We start from the raw sequence: 18,746 nt of genomic DNA, 5'->3' as shown, positions 1-18,746 counted from the left end.
TTGATGATGTGGCATCGTATGGAAATTCAACTTCAGACCCGTCTTGATTATGTTTACTAATTTTTTTTTTTTTTTTTTTTTTCCCCAATTGGAGAAAGTATGTCAGTCTCCCTCCTACCTGAGGCGCACCTTCATTGGGGCCGCTTATTATCCTGTTTGTTAAACATGAAGCCTCTGCCTTTAAATCTTGTCCTCCCATCCTCAACCTTGAAAAGGGCCGTCTATGAGACTGATTGGGAAAACCTAGGAAGGTTTTTTTTTTTTTTTTTTTTTTTTACTTTGTCCACAGCTTTCCCAAGAATATCATCCAGGGAGGCCTGAATAAAAATTCGCCCTGACATGGTATGGAGCAAAGCTTGGCCTTAGTTTGTAGATCATCTGGCCAGCACTTCAGTCAAAGCGCTCTTTTTGCTGCGTTTGAGAATGAGGCTGATCTTGCTGTCAGTCTCACTGAATTTATGGAGGAGTTCGCTATACATGCTGCGGCCCCCTCATTACTGACACCGAGACTAGTATAGATTCTCTTGAAGTCTTATCTTTTAATTGGGTCTCCAGGTGATCTAGTCATGCTCTGGCAGTACATGTAGCAGCTATCCCGGGATTTAAACCACCGCTAGCTGCTTCCCAGGAGCCTTTTCTAAGAAGATGTCGGCCCTTTTATTCATAGGGTCTTTGAGAGTTCCTATGCTTTCAAAGGGCAATGCAAAAAAATTTTTTTTTTTTTTTTTTTTTTTTTTTTTAGAGGTCTTCGCAATTGCGACATCTAATTTTGGTAGAATGGGTATTTTTCCTTAGGTGTTAACAGACTTTTTTATCTGGTCTTTACCACTCCTTTTTTATTAGGTCCCGAATTTTTTATTTAACAGGAACGCCCTGCGATTCCTTTGTTCTAGTCCGTCAAACATAAGATTCCACCCTTTGAGGATGCAAAGGAGGACGTAGAGCTATCTGAATTATAGTTAACGCTAGACTCCTGGGATTTATGTCTGGCCTTGCGTTTCTTTTACGGTTTTTTACGCTTTTCAGCGCATCTTTCACTTGAGACTTAATTAAGTCCTTAAGATCAGAAGTGAATCTTGGGGTTTCTTCACTTATGGTGTTCTCTAAGCATGTCGCATAGAGTTTCTTTACCCAGGTAGCGGGTAAATTTGTGGAGCAAAGTGGGCACACTTTATGTTTAATTTTCGATGTGCCTTTCCACAATGAATCCCTATTTGGAATATATACATTCACGGAGGTCACTTACCCTCCTAATGTGGGGGAGATACCGGTTCTGGTGTTTGGGGAAGCCTCCTCCATTTGAACCGTTGATTTTCTCCCGGATCCGCTGGAGCCTCTGCTGCATTGGGATCCCGAGTTGTGGCATTGCACAGGTCCGCCCTGCTGTTGCGGTCTCCGCTGCGGGTGATGGCGCTGCTGCGGGCGTTTCTCTCTGCGGGGATTGCAGTTTCCTCTGCTAGCTGTTTTTTTTTTTTTTTTTTTTTTGAAACTTGTTGATCAGCGGCTTCGCCCCTAGCGTTCTTTTTCTTCCTCTTTCATATTGTAGCATACGGCGCAAAGCGGCATCCAGATTCCCAGAGGTGCCCTGCGCCGACCCGGAAATGACCACCGCACATGCGCCGCCAGCCCCACGCGCGCGCGTGCTCCTGTCGGCTCCCAGGAGGGACGGAAGCCTTGCAGCAGCCGCCGCTGCTGTCTCCTGTTGGCGCTTCCTGCTGGTGACCGCCGCCACCTCCTCCCGGGGCCCTAAGCCGGCGGTAACATACCAGGTAGCCGCCGCTACCTATTACCAGCTGCTGCTGCTGAAGGAAAGAGGCAGACTGGTGTCCTCTTCACTGCCTCTTCCCTGCACATTCGTACAAGGCCCGCCGACCCCGGATTGTGCCTTCAGGGAGAACCTCCACCTACGACCGCGGCAGGGCCCCCCGCTGCCTGAATTCGGCCAGATGGTCCCCGGTATCCCGCGACGTCAGGTAACTGTGGGTTCCCCGTCAGGGACAGGAAACCGAACTGAGGTGGAGGAGAGGTCCCGCCTTTTTAACCTGTGGGTTTCCTGTCCCTGAGGGCGGATCCCTCTCTCCGTGGTGCCGTCATGGGAGTAAGAGAAAATCACATTGTCTGTTTTTTTAACATTTTATTTGCATATTATGGTGGAAAATAAGTATTTGGTCAGAAACAAAATTTCATCTCAATACTTTGTAATATATCCTTTGTTGGCAATGACAGAGGTCAAACATTTTCTGTAAGTCTTCACAAGGTTGCCACACACTGTTGTTGGTATGTTGGCCCATTCCTCCATGCAGATCTCCTCTAGAGCAGTGATGTTTTTGGCTTTTCGCTTGGCAACATGGACTTTCAACTCCCTCCAAAGGTTTTCTATAGGGTTGAGATCTGGAGACTGGCTAGGCCACTCCAGGACCTTGAAATGCTTCTTACAAAGCCACTCCTTTATTGCCCTGGCGGTGTGCTTTGGATTATTGTCATGTTGAAAGACCCAGCCACGTTTCATCTTTAATGCCCTTGCTGATGGAAGGAGGTTTGCACTCAAAATCTCACGATACATGGCCCCATTCATTCTTTCATGTACCCGGATCAGTCGTCCTGGCCCCTTTGCAGAGAAACAGACCCAAAGCATGATGTTTCCACCACCATGCTTTACAGTAGGTATGGTGTTTGATGGATGCAACTCAGTATTCTTTTTCCTCCAAACACGACAAGTTGTGTTTCTACCAAACAGTTCCAGTTTGGTTTCATCAGACCATAGGACATTCTCCCAAAACTCCTCTGGATCATCCAAATGCTCTCCAGCAAACTTCAGACGGGCCCGGACATGTACTGGCTTAAGCAGTGGGACACGTCTGGCACTGCAGGATCTGAGTCCATGGTGGCGTAGTGTGTTACTTATGGTAGGCCTTGTTACATTGGTCCCAGCTCTCTGCAGTTCATTCACTAGGTCCCCCCGCGTGGTTCTGGGATTTTTGCTCACCGTTCTTGTGATCATTCTGACCCCACGGGGTGGGATTTTGCGTGGATCCCCAGATCGAGGGAGATTATCAGTGGTCTTGTATGTCTTCCATTTTCTAATTATTGCTCCCACTGTTGATTTCTTCACTCCAAGCTGGTTGGCTATTGCAGATTCAGTCTTCCCAGCCTGGTGCAGGGCTACAATTTTGTTTCTGGTGTCCTTTGACAGCTCTTTGGTCTTCACCATAGTGGAGTTTGGAGTCAGACTGTTTGAGGGTGTGCACAGGTGTCTTTTTATACTGATAACAAGTTTAAACAGGTGCCATTACTACAGGTAATGAGTGGAGGAAAGAGGAGACTCTTAAAGAAGAAGTTACAGGTCTGTGAGAGCCAGAAATCTTGATTGTTTGTTTCTGACCAAATACTTATTTTCCACCATAATATGCAAATAAAATGTTAAAAAAACAGACAATGTGATTTTCTGGATTTTTTTTTCTCAGTTTGTCTCCCATAGTTGAGGTCTACCTATGATGTAAATTACAGACGTCTCTCATCTTTTTAAGTGGTGGAACTTGCACTATTGCTGACTGACTAAATACTTTTTTGCCCCACTGTATATATATATATATATATATATATATCGTCCAAAGCGCTGCCGACTATTGAACGCAGGTGAATCCACATGTAATCACTGAACTGTGCAGAATCACTGTGTCCAATACATTGTACGGGTGATATTTATCTTGCACAAGATAAATAGGCATGCCGCAGTCTGGAAAGATGCGCCACATGTCCGTCTCCACAGGTAAGCTGCAGGCGTCTTGTGTTTCGTGAAATCCCATCCACTATGCTGTAACATCAGGATGCGGCGGGTTGGATGCTGCGCAACTTTTTTGAGATGAGATGTATCACAGAAATATGTTTTGTATGCTTTAGATGCTGCTGTAACGTCTAAGTGACAGTCGGTCAAAAAAGGTTCCCTAGGACATACACCGTTGTCCGAAAGTGCTATATGAACCATATATTCTCATTTATACACAGGGGTGTACATGGAAATTAGAAGACCCCAAGGTCCAAATCTACCACCAACATTGGCCCCCTGCTTGCCATTAAATAAACAAGCGACTGAATGACTGATTGTGCAATGGGGGTCCTATAGAGGTGAGATGAAAGAGCACTTTCCCCTTCTATCTGCTTAGAAGCCATTGTTGAAGTACACCACTGCATCTAAGGGGTTAAGCTGCCACGATCAGGGCGAGCTCCAACTGGAGAAGTTACTAAGAAATGTCGCAGCTATGGAAAACAGTCGCCACATATCATGTGTACAGTGGACTAACGACTTCTGCCATATACACCAGATGTCTAGAAGTGGGCAGACCCAAGGCTGAAATATTGACTTCAGACTTATGGTCTCCTTTGCAATCACGTGGCCTGCCACCATTCATGCTCCACCTGTGGGTACACACACCCAGGGTCGTACTGGCCCATCGGAGAATTCTCCAGTGGGTCCAGGCATTGACACCTGCTGGCATATTGGCTAGCAGCTTCCTAGGGCCCCCACTGCTCCAGGGGCCCACCAGCCAGTGGTGTGTCGCTAATAGCAGCACACCCAGCTGCTATGGGACCCCTGAGTCAAGGGGGGCCCGGTGCCAGAGAGCAGCAGCTGGAGACAGGAGCCTGTCCCCGCTGCTAAAGAGAAATGAATATTCACGCTTCCCCACACCCTATGGGCATGAAGAGGAGTGAATACCATTTCACTTTAATAGCAGGCTGCGTTAGCTGCAGGCTGAGGCTAACACTGCCTGTCTTTGCTGCTGAATCGGAGGCCCCAGATGTGGGCCCCTAAAGGGCGGCGAACCCTGATTGCGATCCCTGATTGTGATCCCTGCAGCTTATGACCAGAGCGGAGCTGTAGGGATCTGACGCAATTCTCCTTCCTGCCTGGCACTTCCTGTCTGACTCAGCGCGGCTGGATGATGTCATTATTCAGTGCGGCTGTTTCAGAGAGGAAGCTGCTAGGATGTGCTGTGGCTGCTGGGAATGTGCGGAGAGGTGAGTAGGTGCTGTGTGTGTGTGTGTGTGTGTGTGTGTGTGTGTGTGTGTGTGTGTGTGTGTGTGTGTGTGTGTGTGTGTGTGTGAGAGAGAGAGAGTGTGTGTGATGGGGTGGTGGGGGAGAAGGCAATGGTAGTGGTGATGATGGAGGCAAAGATGGAGGTGGTGGAATGTGCAATGATGGGGTGGTGGGGGTGAAGGAAATGATGGTGGTGGTGGGAGGCAATGATGATAGTGGTGGAATGGACAATGACGATGGTGGTGGGGGAGGCAATGATGGAGGTGTTGGAATGGGCAATGATGAGGGTGGTGGGGGAGAAAGCAATGATGGTTGTGGTGTAAAGGACAAAGATGGTAGTGGTGGAAAGGAAAATGGTGGTGGGGAGGAGGCAATGATGGAGGTGGTGATGAGTACAATGATCGTGATGGAGGGGGAGAACAATGATGGTGGAGGGGGCTGCATTATACCCTTTCAGGGGGCTGCATTATACCCTTTCAGGGAACTACATTATAATTCTGTGGGGGCTGCATTATTCTCTCAGGAGGATACATCATACTATATGAGAGGAGCTGCATTATGCCCTATGAGGAGGCTACAGTATATTCTATGGGAGGCTGCCTTATGAAGGGGTTGCATTATATTCTGTGGAGGGGCTGCATTATACTATATGAGGGGGGCTGCATTATACCATATGAGGGTTCTACATTATATTCTATGGGGGGGCTGCATTATATTTTGTGGGGTGCTGTATTATACCCTATGAGTGGGCTGCATTATATTTCATGAGGGAGGCTACATTATATTCTATTCTACCCCAACCCCTGCTACATAATTAAGACGTGTACTACCTTATAATATACCCTGCTATTAGCGCGTTTTACTACACAATTGATGGTCTTGAATTTAATTCTTTGTAGCTACATAGTGGGTTCCAAGAATGATTTTCTCTGGTGGGCCCAAAGTGCTCCAGTCAGACGCTGCACACACACTATACAAGAGCTGGGCTAGCAAACTGTCCTCACAGCTCGAAATATTTGCACTGGAGCTCTGCAGGCATCCACTCAGAATAATGGATTTCCACTGGCAACTGATATTGAACCGCTAGCAGGTCTGCTGTACTAAAAAGTAGCAGTTCTTTGGCTGCTAATACTTGGCTGTGGGGTCCACACACCTAGCCGGGGAATACCTAGTTGAAACACAGGTTAACTCCTAGCAATGACAAAAATACAGAAGAGGACCCCTGTACAAGAACAATATACAGTACATGGGCTCTTTGCGGCTCAATAGCTCGTCATAGTGCACAATTCCATCTGCTTTGGAAGGGGAAATTGGACCCATTACTTTTTTAGCCCTTGTGCTGCACAGGTTGCACCAATGGTATGTACATCCCTGACTTCTAGAAGGAGAGTATGACATTCATGAACATTTCGAGCTGTGAGGGATTTATTTGTACTTTGTAACGGACTCCTAGACATGAATGGGACCCTGCATCCAAAAATCAAGTTAACCCTTACTCTGCTGTACTGGTCATGCATTACACTAGTAATGAGAATGAGAGAACGTGCTGGGATAAGGTGTCATCTAAGCATGGTCTAAGGGTGGTAACCGAAAGTCTTCAGCGTGCTCGAAAAATATGTTCAAGTTCCCGTGACTGTTCGACAGCAGCAAAACATGCAGGGATTGCGTGTTTATTAGGCGATCCCTGCATGTGTTGCAACTAGCGAACAGCCACTGGACATGCAGTCGCGGAGTCTCGAACATATTATTTAAGCACCCAAGCATGCTCCGATAACACCTTATCCAAGCACGTTTGCTTATCACTACATTGCACTAAGGGTACCGTCACACTATAACATTTCGATCGCTACGACGGTACGATTCGTGACGTTCCAGCGATATCGTTACGATATCGCTGTGTCTGACACGCAGCAGCGATCAGGGATCCTGCTGAGAATCGTACGTCGTAGCAGATCGTTTAGAACTTTCTTTCATCGCTGGATCTCCCGCTGTCATCGCTAGATCGGTGTGTGTGACACCGATCTAGCGATGCGATCCAGCGATGCGTTCGCTTGTAACCAGGGTAAACATCGGGTAACTAAGCGCAGGACCGCGCTTAGTTACCCGATGTTTACCCTGGTTACAAGCGTTAAACTAAAAAAAACAAACAGCACATACTTACATTCTGGTGTCCGTCAGGTCCCTTGCCGTCTGCTTCCAGCACTGTGACTGCCGGCCGTAAAGTGAAAGCAGAGCACAGCGGCTGTGCTTTCACTTTCACTTTACGGCCGGCAGTCACAGTGCGGGAAGCAGAGACTGCAAGGGACGTGACGGACACCAGATGTAAGTATGTGCTGTTTGTTTTTTTTTAGTTTTACACTTGTAACCAGGGTAAACATCGGGTAACTAAGCGCGGTCCTGCGCTTAGTTACCCGATGTTTATCCTGGTTACCCGGGGACCTCGGCATCGTTGGTCGCTGGAGAGCTGTCTGTGTGACAGCTCCCCAGCGACCACACTACGATTTACCTACGATCACGGCCAGGTCATATCGCTGGTCGTGATCGTAGGTAAATCGTATAGTGTGACGGTACCCTAAGGAACATAATGAACTGTACAACCTTTCATTAGCTGGCTGCAAAGGTGTGACTAAGCTAACACTTCGGTGCTGGTGCAAACTACACCTGGATCTTTTCTAAAGCTTCATTCACACATCCCATTGAAACTCTTACTTGAAAAAAATGGTACCAGTGTCATCAGTGTTTTGGATGTGTGCCATCAGTGTCTGGTCTGTGTGTCCGTTTTTACCATCCTTGTTTCATTAGTGTTTTTCAGGGATGGATAAGGGTTCTTTCACGTTGCGTTTTGCAACACACTCTGTGCATCATTTGTTGACACATGCGCCTACTGGAGCCAGACAACAAGATGTAGTTGACTACATCTGAGTGTCCACCTCCAGGAGTATACATCCGAAAATGATGTGCGACAAAGCGCACGTTCACTCTCAGCATTATTATAGTCTATACATCAGAATCCCATTTTGCTCAGGGTTCAGATGTAAGCCCCAATGGGGCCACCAAGTATATAACAAAACACAATGTGAAATCAACCTACATACAGTCATGGCTGAAAGTGTTGGCACCCTTGAAATTGTTTCAGAAAATGAAGTATTTCTCCTAAAAAATTATTGCAATTACAAATGTTTTGCTATACTCATGAATATTACCTTTGTGTGTTTTGGAACAACACAAAAAAAGAGGCACATTGGACATAATTTCACACAAAACTCCAAAAATGAACCTAACAAATTTTTTGACAACTTTCAAAATTGTGGGTAAACAACTTTGTTTGAAGCAGGCGATGCTCATTTAAATTCCCCTGTGGCAAGTAACCTGTGTGGGCAATATGAAAATCACACCTGAAACCAGATAAAAATTGGAGAAGTTGCCTCAATCTTTGCATTGTGTGTCTGTGTGTGCCATAGTAAACATGGAGAACAGAAAGAGGAGAAGAGAACTGTCTGAGGACTTGAGATCCAAAATTGTAGAAAATTATCACCAATCTCAAGGTTACAAGACCAACTCCAGAGATTTTGATTTTCCTTAGTCCTTGGTGCACAACATAATCAAGAGGTTTACAACCCATGGCGTTGTAGCTAATCTCCCTGGACGTGGACAGCAGAGAAAAATTGATGAAAGGTTGCAGTGGAGGATAGTCAGGGGCGGACATACCGCCGGTTCAACCGGTGCAACCGCACCGGGGCCCAGAGCGGGAGGGGGGCCCAGAGCAGGAGGGGGCCCCCCGATGGTGACGGACATACACGGCATTGCCGTGCCCGGAGTCTGCGGAGACCATCTGTCCACAGTCCGGGAGAAGAAGCCAGGGACGCCTGGAGCATGTGAGTATCATATTTACCTGTCCACGATCCACCCGCCGGGCGTCGCTCTGTCTTCCGTGTCCTCTGCTGTGACAGTGCAGATCAGAGGGCGCGTCGCGCGATGACGCATATAGTGTGCGCGCCGGCGCCGCCCTCTGCCTGAACAGTCAGTGCGGAGAGACGGGACGGTGAGGACCAGCGGGCAGAGACGAGAGGTGAGTATGTCATTTTTTTTTTTTTATTCCAGCAGCAGCATTTATATGTGGCACAGCGTTATATGGAGCACCTATGGGGCCATAATGAATTGTATGGAGCATTATATGTGGCGGCACGGCTTTATATGGAGCATCTATGGGGTAATATTCAATAATGAATTGTATGGAGCATTATATGTGGCGGCACAGCTTTATATGGAGCATCTATGGGGCAATATTCAATAATGAATTGTATGGAGCATTATATGTGGCGGCACAGCTTTATATGGAGCATCTATGGGGTAATATTCAATAATGAACTGTATGGAGCATTATATGTGGCGGCACAGCTTTATATGGAGCATCTATGGGGCAATATTCAATAATGAATTGTATGGAGCATTATATGTGGCGGCACAGCCTTATATGGAGCATCTAAGGGGGGGGCCCAGGAAGATTTCTTGCACAGGGGCCCTCTGCAGTCTGTGTCCGCCCCTGAGGATAGTCCAGATGGTGGATAAGCAGCCCCAATCAAGGTCCAAAGAAATTCAAGCTGTCCTGCAGGCTCAGGGTGCATCAGTGTCAGTGCAAACTATCTGTCGACATTTGAATTAAATGAAACTCTATGGCAGGAGACCCAGGAAGAACCCACTGCTGACACAGACATAACAAAGCTAGACTGCAGGTTGCCAAAATGTACGTGAGTAAGCCAGAATTCTTGTGTGAAAATGTCTTGTGGACAGATGAGACCAATATAGGGCTTTTTGGTAAATCACGTCATTCTGTTTATTGAAAATGGAATGAGGCCTTCAAAAAAAGAATACAGTACCTACAGTCAAATATGGTGGAGGTTCAAAGATATTTTGATGTTGTTTTGCTGCCTCTAGTATTGGGTGCCTTGACTTTGTTCATGGTATCATGAAATGTGAAGATTACGAAAGAATTTGATGTCGCATTGTTATGCCCTGTGACAGAAAGCTGGCATTGCATCCCAAGTCATGGATCTTGCAGCAGGACAATGACCCCAAACATACTTCACAAAGCACTTGGAAATGGATGGAAACAAAGTCATGGAGAGTTCTGAGGTGGCCATCAATGAGTCTGGATCTAAATTCCACTGATCACCTGTGAAGAGATCTTAAAATTGTTGTTGGAAGAAGGTTCCTTCAAATATGAGAGACCTGGAGCAGTTTACAAAAGAAGAGAAGAGTGCTCCAAAATTCCAGTTGAGAAATGTAAGAAGCTTGTTGATGATTATAGGAAGCGATTGATTGCAGTTATTTATTCCAAAGGATGTGCAACCAAAGATCAAGTTGAGGGTGCCAACATTTTCGTCCAGCCCATTTTCGGATTTGTGTTTGAAATTATGTCAAATTTGCTCTTTTTCTCAGGTTTTTTTTTTTTTTTGTGTTGTTCCAATACACACACAGGAAATATACATGTGTATAACAAAATGTGTAATTGCAATAATTTTCCAGGAGAAAGGGTGCCAACACTTTCAGCTATGACTGTATATTACAAAGCTTCTTCTATACTTTGCAGTGTTAAACATGGACTGTACATGGATGCCATCCCTGTGCTGTGCGTGTTTTTCATGGACCCATAAACTTGTACAAGTACTTTTCATCTGTGTTGCTGGAGAAAAATGGTCAATTCTCCACGAGTTTTGCAAGGACATACAGTCAGAGTAAAAACACGGACATTTGAACAGCAGCATAAATTATAATGTGTATGTGCTGTATCCGTGAAAAACACGTGCAGCAGTGTGAATGAGGCCCAATAGTGAGTGTGAGAAGGTTCAATCACTAGAGATACATGATCTCTACACCGACCTGTGAAAAAGTAAGACATGATATAAAGCGAGCGTCTCTACTTCCAGACGGCTTCATAACAGTAAGGAAGGGTTACTGAGCGCGCACATATAGTCATCGGGAGATTGATGGCACACAGTGTCCACGCTCGTGACAGACGCCATGTATGAGGCATTATTAGAGCATTATCCTATAACATATGCTCGATTAACCCTTCTCGGCCTTGGTTCAGGGCTCCATCCTAATGGCAGCAGATGGAGATCTGTTCTCTCCGGTAACCACATAAGACACCTAATAGCGATGATATAATATAACGTTACAGAAATGTTTCTATAGCAGCAGCTTAACTAATGCAGGTGCCCAGGGGTGGAGACAGATGGCACAAGTCCTGGCAGAAGCAGAGAAGATGCTCAACTAACCCTTCCATCTCTGTACCGGCTCTGCTGGAGCTAAAAGGGACAGAGAAACAAGAACCTTTTGCTTTGACACTATAGAATAATGCAACTACTACCACCAACAGTATAACTACTGCTACCACCACCTCCACTAGTATTACTACTACCACCACCTCCACTAGTATTACTACTACCACCACCAACAGTATTACAACTGCTACCACCACCTCCACTAGTATTACTACTACCACCACCATTAGTAATACCACTATTACTACTACTATCACTAGTACTATTGCTGCCACCACGAGTATTACTACTACCACCACTATTACTACCACCAATAGTATTACTACTACCACCACTATTACTACCACCAATAGTATTACTACTACCACTATTACTACCTCCAATAGTATTACTACTACCACCACTATTACTATCACTAGTATTACTACTACCACCAATAGTATTACTACTACCACCACTATTACTACCACCAATAGTATTACTACTACCACCACTATTACTACCTCCAATAGTATTACTACTACCACTATTACTACCTCCAATAGTATTACTACTACCACCACTATTACTATCACTAGTATTACTACTACCACCAATAGTATTACTACTACCACCACTATTACTATCACTAGTATTACTACTACCACCAATAGTATTACTACTACCACCACTATTACTATCACTAGTATTACTACTACTACCACCACTAGTATTACTACTACCACCACTATTACTATCACTAGTATTACTACTACTACTACTATCACCAATAGTATTACTACTACCACCACTATTACTATCACTAGTATTACTACTACTACCACCATGAGTATTAGGGTGTGTGCATACGTTGCGGATTTTGCTGCGGATCCGCAGCGGATTTGACGCTGTGGATCCGCAGCAATTTTCCCTAAGGTTACAGTACCATGTAAACCTATGGGAAAAAAAAAACGCTGTGCACATGCTGCGGAAAAATCCGCGCGGAAAACGCTGCGGATTATTTTCCGCAGCATGTCCATTCTTTGTGCGGATTCCGCAGCGGTTTTACAACTGCACCAATAGGAAACTGCAGTTGAAAATCGTCAGTGGAATCCGCAGAAGAAACCGCAATAAAATCCGCAGTGAAAACCGCAGTGGTTTTGCAGTGCAGATTTTCCAAATCTCCTGCGGAAAAATCCGCAGCAAAATCCGCTACGTGGGCACATACCCTTACTACTACCACCATTAGTATTACTACTACCACCACCACTAGCAATACCACTACTACTACTACTCACTAGTATTATTGCTGCCACCACGAGTATTACAACTACCACCAATAGTATTACTACCACCTCTAGTACTACTAATACCACCAACAGTATTAATACCTCCACTAGTATTACTACTACTACCACCATTAGTATTACTACAACCACCACTAGTAATACCACTATTACTACTACTATCACTAGTATTATTAGTGCCACCACAAGTATTTCAACCACTATTACTACCACCACTTGTATTACCAATATTACCACTAGTATAATTACTGCCACCTCTAGTACTACTAATACCACCAATAGTATTACTACCACCACTAGTATTTCTACTACTACCACCACCAGTAGTATTACTACTACCACTTCTATTATTGCTACTACCACCATTAGTATTACTATTACAACTACCACCATCACTAGTAATACCAGTATTACTACTACTATCACTAGTATTATTACTGCCACCGCGAGTATTACTACTACCACCACCCCTAGTATTATTACTACCACCACCACTATTACTACCACTCCACACCTGCATGCACACAGCAGATACCCATAGGTGGAATGAGCCTCAAGCAAAAGTGAGCTACAGCCTGGACATAGAAGACATGCTCAGGTAACCCTTTCTGCCACAGTTCAGCATTGCCTTAATAGCCTATGGAGTAGATTAACCCTTTATCACATCACTGATGCTCAGGACATCTTGTGCCAGCGATACAAATTATCATCTTACACCAGCAGAACTAAAGTGGTTTTTTTCCGAGCAGCAGCGACAGGAGGACTATCCTAAGCCTGGGTTCACATGTTGCATATTTGATATGGATTTTTTGCACCTAAAATGCACAGAATTTTGCAGTGCCGGCAAAGTTGACGATTTATAACTTAATCTCCTGCACGTTTTCGGTTTTAGTGAAGAATCTGAGCAGAAATCGGCTTTCGGTCCATTTGTTTTTTTTCTCCACATCATATGAATTTCTGTTCTGTTCCCATATGGATCTCACCCGGTAATTTCAATGGGGACGACAAATCTGCAGATTGTTTTGTTACAAAAACCAACGCACAGTGTGAATAAGTCCGTAAGACATGCAGGAATCATCGATGAAAAAAACTGTGCGGATCTCAGTCTGGAAATCCGGGTGTAAAATCCGCACCGAGAATATGGAACGTGTGAACCGCAGAATATGTCAAATCTGCTCCGTTAACCCTTTTCTATGCCGCTTGTGAGCCCCAGGGCCAGCACTTACGGGGTGGGCTGATTAACCCTTCCTCGCAACATTGATGCAGATGCTAATCCCAATGATACAAAGACTATTCTACCACCTAGAAAACTAAAACGGGTACCTGGATGACAAATCCAACCACGGAATATATATATATATATATATATATATATATATATATATATACCTTTGTAATCAGTTAACCCTTTCTACGTTAATGCAGCACCAAAGCCAGGAGTTACGGACTGGGCTGGTTAACCCTTTCCAGTGTCCCCATAGCGCCGACCTATTTCCCCGACGCTTTACAACCGGCAAACACGAAGACGTCTACGAAAGAAGAGCTGACAATCTACGTTACACACATGCAAGTCCAACACTTACCAGCTGTCTTCGCCTCTTCTCCCTCCAAGTTACTTCTTGCTAGTTACTTAGTATCTGGGTCGCTTCCGCAAGCCGTGAGCCGCAGCGACAGACATCGATCAAATGTCCTCCTCATCAGTGGGCAGAAAGAGGAAATGAGATGTTGGGGCGTAGGCGTCCAGCAATATCACACCAGCGATGATGATGATACCAGTGATACAAAGTTCACAGATCTGCTGCGCTCAGAGAGGGAGCCCTGTCCCTGGCTGGCTGCAGACAGGCACTGAGCTGCTGTCAATCACCATGGTGGGGGCACTGTGCATAGTAAGGAGGCAGCACACTAATGTAATATTACAATAGAGCACACCACGCTGCCAGAAGGGGGGCGAGCTGGAATTAGGAAAGAAGCTCTTGATTACTGCACCGCCTGGTAGACTATTCAAGGGCTCCTAGAGCTTTTTTTTTTGCAAATGACATAAGATCAGTGAGGCCTTGGATCCCCAGTGAGCATTATTGCTCTGGAGACATTTCCTGCTTCTTGTCATGTGCTGCTCTGCTATAGATGAGGCTTGGTGCATTCCACTAAGTAGTAGTAGGTGGAGCTGCTGGGAGTTGTTTCTGCTGTAGGCACAGGTCCATGTACTCACAATGATCCTTCATACAGAAATGCTCGGGTTTCTCCTCGTGTAAGGCTCCCTCTAGTGATTTACTAATAAGTATCACATTGTATACTAAACAGAAGAAGCAGCGGATACTTATTAGATCACATGTTACAACTTGTACAGGAAAGGCCGGGAGAACCGGTGTCCGAAAGCCAGGAGGCATCACTTATGGATAGTTAGTATCATTGCTGGCAGAATTGTACAATACTACAAAAGTGGGGACATTGTTAACCTCCAGAGCTTTTTTCGATTTTCGCTCCCCAGAGCCATAACTTTTTTATTTTTCAGTCAATATGGCCATGTGAGCGCTTGTTTTTTTTGCGGGACAAGTAGCACTTTTGAACGACATCATTGGTTTTTGCAAGTCACGTACTAGAAAACGGGAAAAAAATTCCAAGTGCGGTGAAATTGCAAAAAAAAGTGCAGTCCCACAGTTGTTTTTTTGTTTGGCTTTTTTATTATGTTCACTAAATGCTAAACTGACCTGCCGTTGTGATTCTCCAGGTCATTATGAGTTCATAGACACCAAACATGTCTAGGTTCTTTTTTATCTAAGTGGTGAAAACAAATTCCAAACTTTGTTAAAAAAAAAAAAAATGTGCGCAATTTTCCGATACCAGTAGCGTCTCCATTTTTCATGATTTCGGGTTGGGTGAGGGCGTATTTTTTTGCGAGCCGAGCTGATGTTTTTAGTGATACCATTTTGGTGCAGAAACGATGTTTTGATCGCCCGTTATTACATTTTTTACCAAAAAAACATAATTCGGGCATTTTGACTTTTTTTCTCGCTATGTCATTTAGTGATTAGGTTAATCCTTTTTTTTATTGATAGATTGGGCGATTCTGAACGCGGCGATACCAAATATGTGTATGTTTGTTTTTTTTTTATTTTGAATGGGGCGAAATGGGGGTGATTTGAACTTTTAAAATTTTTTTTATACTTTTAACCCCTTTACCCCCAAGGGTGGTTTGCACGTTATGGACCGGGCCAATTTTTACAATTCTGACCACTGTCCCTTTATGAGGTTTATAACTCTGGAACGCTTTAACGGATCCCGGTGATTCTGACACTGTTTTCTCGTGACATATTGTACTTCATGATAGTGGTAAAATTTCTTTGATATTACCTGCGTTTATTTGTGAAAAAAACGGAAACATGGCGAAAATTTTGAAAACTTCGCAATTTTCCAACTTTGAATTTTTATGCAATTAAATAACAGAGATATGTCACACAAAATACTTAATAAGTAACATTTCCCACATGTCTACTTTACATCAGCACAATTTTGGAACCAAAATTTTTTTTTGTTAGGGAGTTATAAGGGTTAAAAGTTGACCAGCAATTTCTCATTTTTACAACACCATTTTATTTTAGGGACCACATCTCATTTGAAGTCATTTTGAGGGGTCTATATGATAGAAAATACGCAAGTGTGAGACCATTCTAAAAGCTGCACCCCTCAAGATTCTGAAAACCACATTCAAGAAGTTTATTAACCCTTCAGGTGTTTCACAGGAATTTTTGGAATGTTTAAATAAAAATTAACATTTAACTTTTTTTCACAAAAAATTTACTTCAGCTCCAATTTGTTTTATTTTGCCAAGAGTTACAGGAGAAAATGGACCCCAAACCTTGTTGTACAATTTGTCCTGAGTACGGCGATACCCCATAAGTGGAGGTAAACCACTGTTTGGGAGCATGACATAGCTTGGAAGCGAAGGAGCGCCATTTGACTTTTTAATGCAAAATTGACTGGAATTGAGATGGGACGCCATGTTGCGTTTGGAGAGCCACTGATGTGCCTAAACATTGAAACCCCCCACAAGTGACACCATTTTGGAAAGTAGACCCCCTAAGGAACTTATCTAGAGGTGTGGTGAGCACTTTGACCCACCAAGTGCTTCACAGAAGTTTATAATGCAGAACCGTAAAAATAAAAAATAATTTTTGTGAATAAAAATGATCTTTTCGCCCCCAATTTTTTATTTTCCCAATGGTAAGAGAAGAAATTAGAACCAAAAAGTTGTTGTACAATTTGTCCTGAGTACGCTGATACCCCATATGTGGGGGTAAACCACTGTTTGGGCGCATGGGAGAGCTCGGAAGGGAAGGAGTGCTGTTTGACTATTCAATGCAAAATTCACAGGAATTGAGATGAGACGCCATGTTGCGTTTGGAGAGCCACTGATGTGCCTAAATATTGAAACCCCACACAAGTGACACCATTTTGGAAAGTAGACCCCCTAAGGAACTTATTTAGATGTGTGGTGAGCACTTTGACCCACCAAGAGCTTCACAGAAGTTTATAATGCAGAGCCGTAAAAATAAAACAAAAATTTTTTCCCACAAATATTATTTTTTAGCCCCCAGTTTTGTATTTTTCCGAGGGTAACAGGAGAAATTGGACCCCAAAATTTGTTGTGCAATTTGTCCTGAGTGCGCTGATACCCCATATGTGGGGGGGAACCACCGTTTGGGCGCATGGGAAGGCTCGGAAGGGAAGGAGCGCCATTTGAAATACAGACTTAGATGGAATGGTCTGCAGGCGTCACATTGCGTTTGCAGAGCCCCTAATGTACCTAAACAGTAGAAACCCCCCACAAGTGACCCGATATTGGAAACTAGACCCCCAAGGAACTTATCTAGATGTGTTGTGAGAACTTTGAGCCCCCAAGTGTTTCACTACAGTTTCTAACGCAGAGCCGTGAAAATTAAAAAATCCTTTTTTTCCCACAAAACTTATTTTTTAGCCCCCAGTTTTGTATTTTCCCAAGGGTAACAGGAGAAATTGGACCCCAAAATGTGTGGTCCAATTTGTCCTGAGTGCGCTGATGCCCCATATGTGGGGGGGAACCACCGTTTGGGCGCATGGGAGGGCTCGGAAGGGAAGGAGCGCCATTTGGAAGCAGACTTAGATGGAATGGTCTGCAGGCGTCACATTGCGTTTGCAGAGCCCCTAATGTACCTAAACAGTAGAAACCCCCCACAAGTGACCCCATATTGGAAACTAGACCCCCCACGAACTTATCTAGATGTGTTGTGAGAACTTTGAGCCCCCAAGTGTTTCACTACAGTTTATAACGCAGAGCCGTGAAAATTAAAAAATCTTTTTTTTCCCACAAAACTTATTTTTTAGCCCCCAGTTTTGTATTTTCCCAAGGGTAACAGGAGAAATTGGACACCAAAAGTTGTTGTCCAATTTGTCCTGAGTACGCTGATACCCCATATGTTGGGGTAAACTCCTGTTTGGGCACACGGGAGAGCTCGGAAGGGAAGGAGCACTGTTTTACGTTTTCAACGCAGAATTGGCTGGAATTGAGATCGGACGCCATGTCGCGTTTGGAGAGCCCCTGATGTGTCTAAACAGTGGAAACCCCCCAATTATAACTGAAACCCTAATCCAAACACACCCCTAACCCTAATTCCAACGGTAACCCTAACCACACCTTTAACCCAGACACACCCCTAACCCTAATCCCAACCCTATTCCCAACCACAAATGTAATCCAAACCCTAACCCTAACTTTAGCCCCAACCCTAACTGTAGCCTTAACCCTAACTGTAGCCTTAACCCTAACTGTAGCCTTAACCCTAACTGTAGCCTTTACCCTAACTGTAGCCTTAACCCTAGCCCTAACCCTAGCCCTAACCATAACCCTAGCCCTAACCCTAACCCTAGCCCTAACCCTAGCCCTAGTCCTAACCCTAGCCCTAACCCTAGCCCTAACCCTAACCCTAGCCCTAACCCTAACCCTAGCCCTAACCCTAGCCCTAGTCCTAACCCTAGCCCTAACCCTAATTCTAGCCCTAACCCTAACCCTAGCCCTAACCCTAACCCTAGCCCTAACCCTAACCCTAGCCCTAACCCTAATGGGAAAATGGAAATAAATACATTTTTAATTTTTTTTTTTATTTT

General features: G+C 44.5%; 1 protein-coding gene across 3 annotated transcripts in view; it reads right to left on the bottom strand.

Moving 5' to 3' along the window:
* The window catches only part of HPCAL1 (hippocalcin like 1), a 279,207-nt gene extending 264,498 nt beyond the window's left edge, over nt 1-14,709 (bottom strand). For all 3 annotated transcript variants that reach the window (XM_069728089.1, XM_069728088.1, XM_069728091.1), the window contains exon 1: nt 14,189-14,709. The gene's annotated coding sequence lies outside the window, so the exon portion shown is untranslated. The remainder of the gene's footprint in view (nt 1-14,188) is intronic.
* Between the last annotated feature and the right edge of the window lie 4,037 nt (nt 14,710-18,746).

This window comes from Ranitomeya imitator, chromosome 5 (assembly GCF_032444005.1).
Source record: "Ranitomeya imitator isolate aRanImi1 chromosome 5, aRanImi1.pri, whole genome shotgun sequence".
Taxonomy (NCBI): Eukaryota; Metazoa; Chordata; class Amphibia; order Anura; family Dendrobatidae; genus Ranitomeya; species Ranitomeya imitator.
Note: the sequence above shows the minus strand (reverse complement) of the source record. Positions and strands in the feature narration are given on the sequence as shown.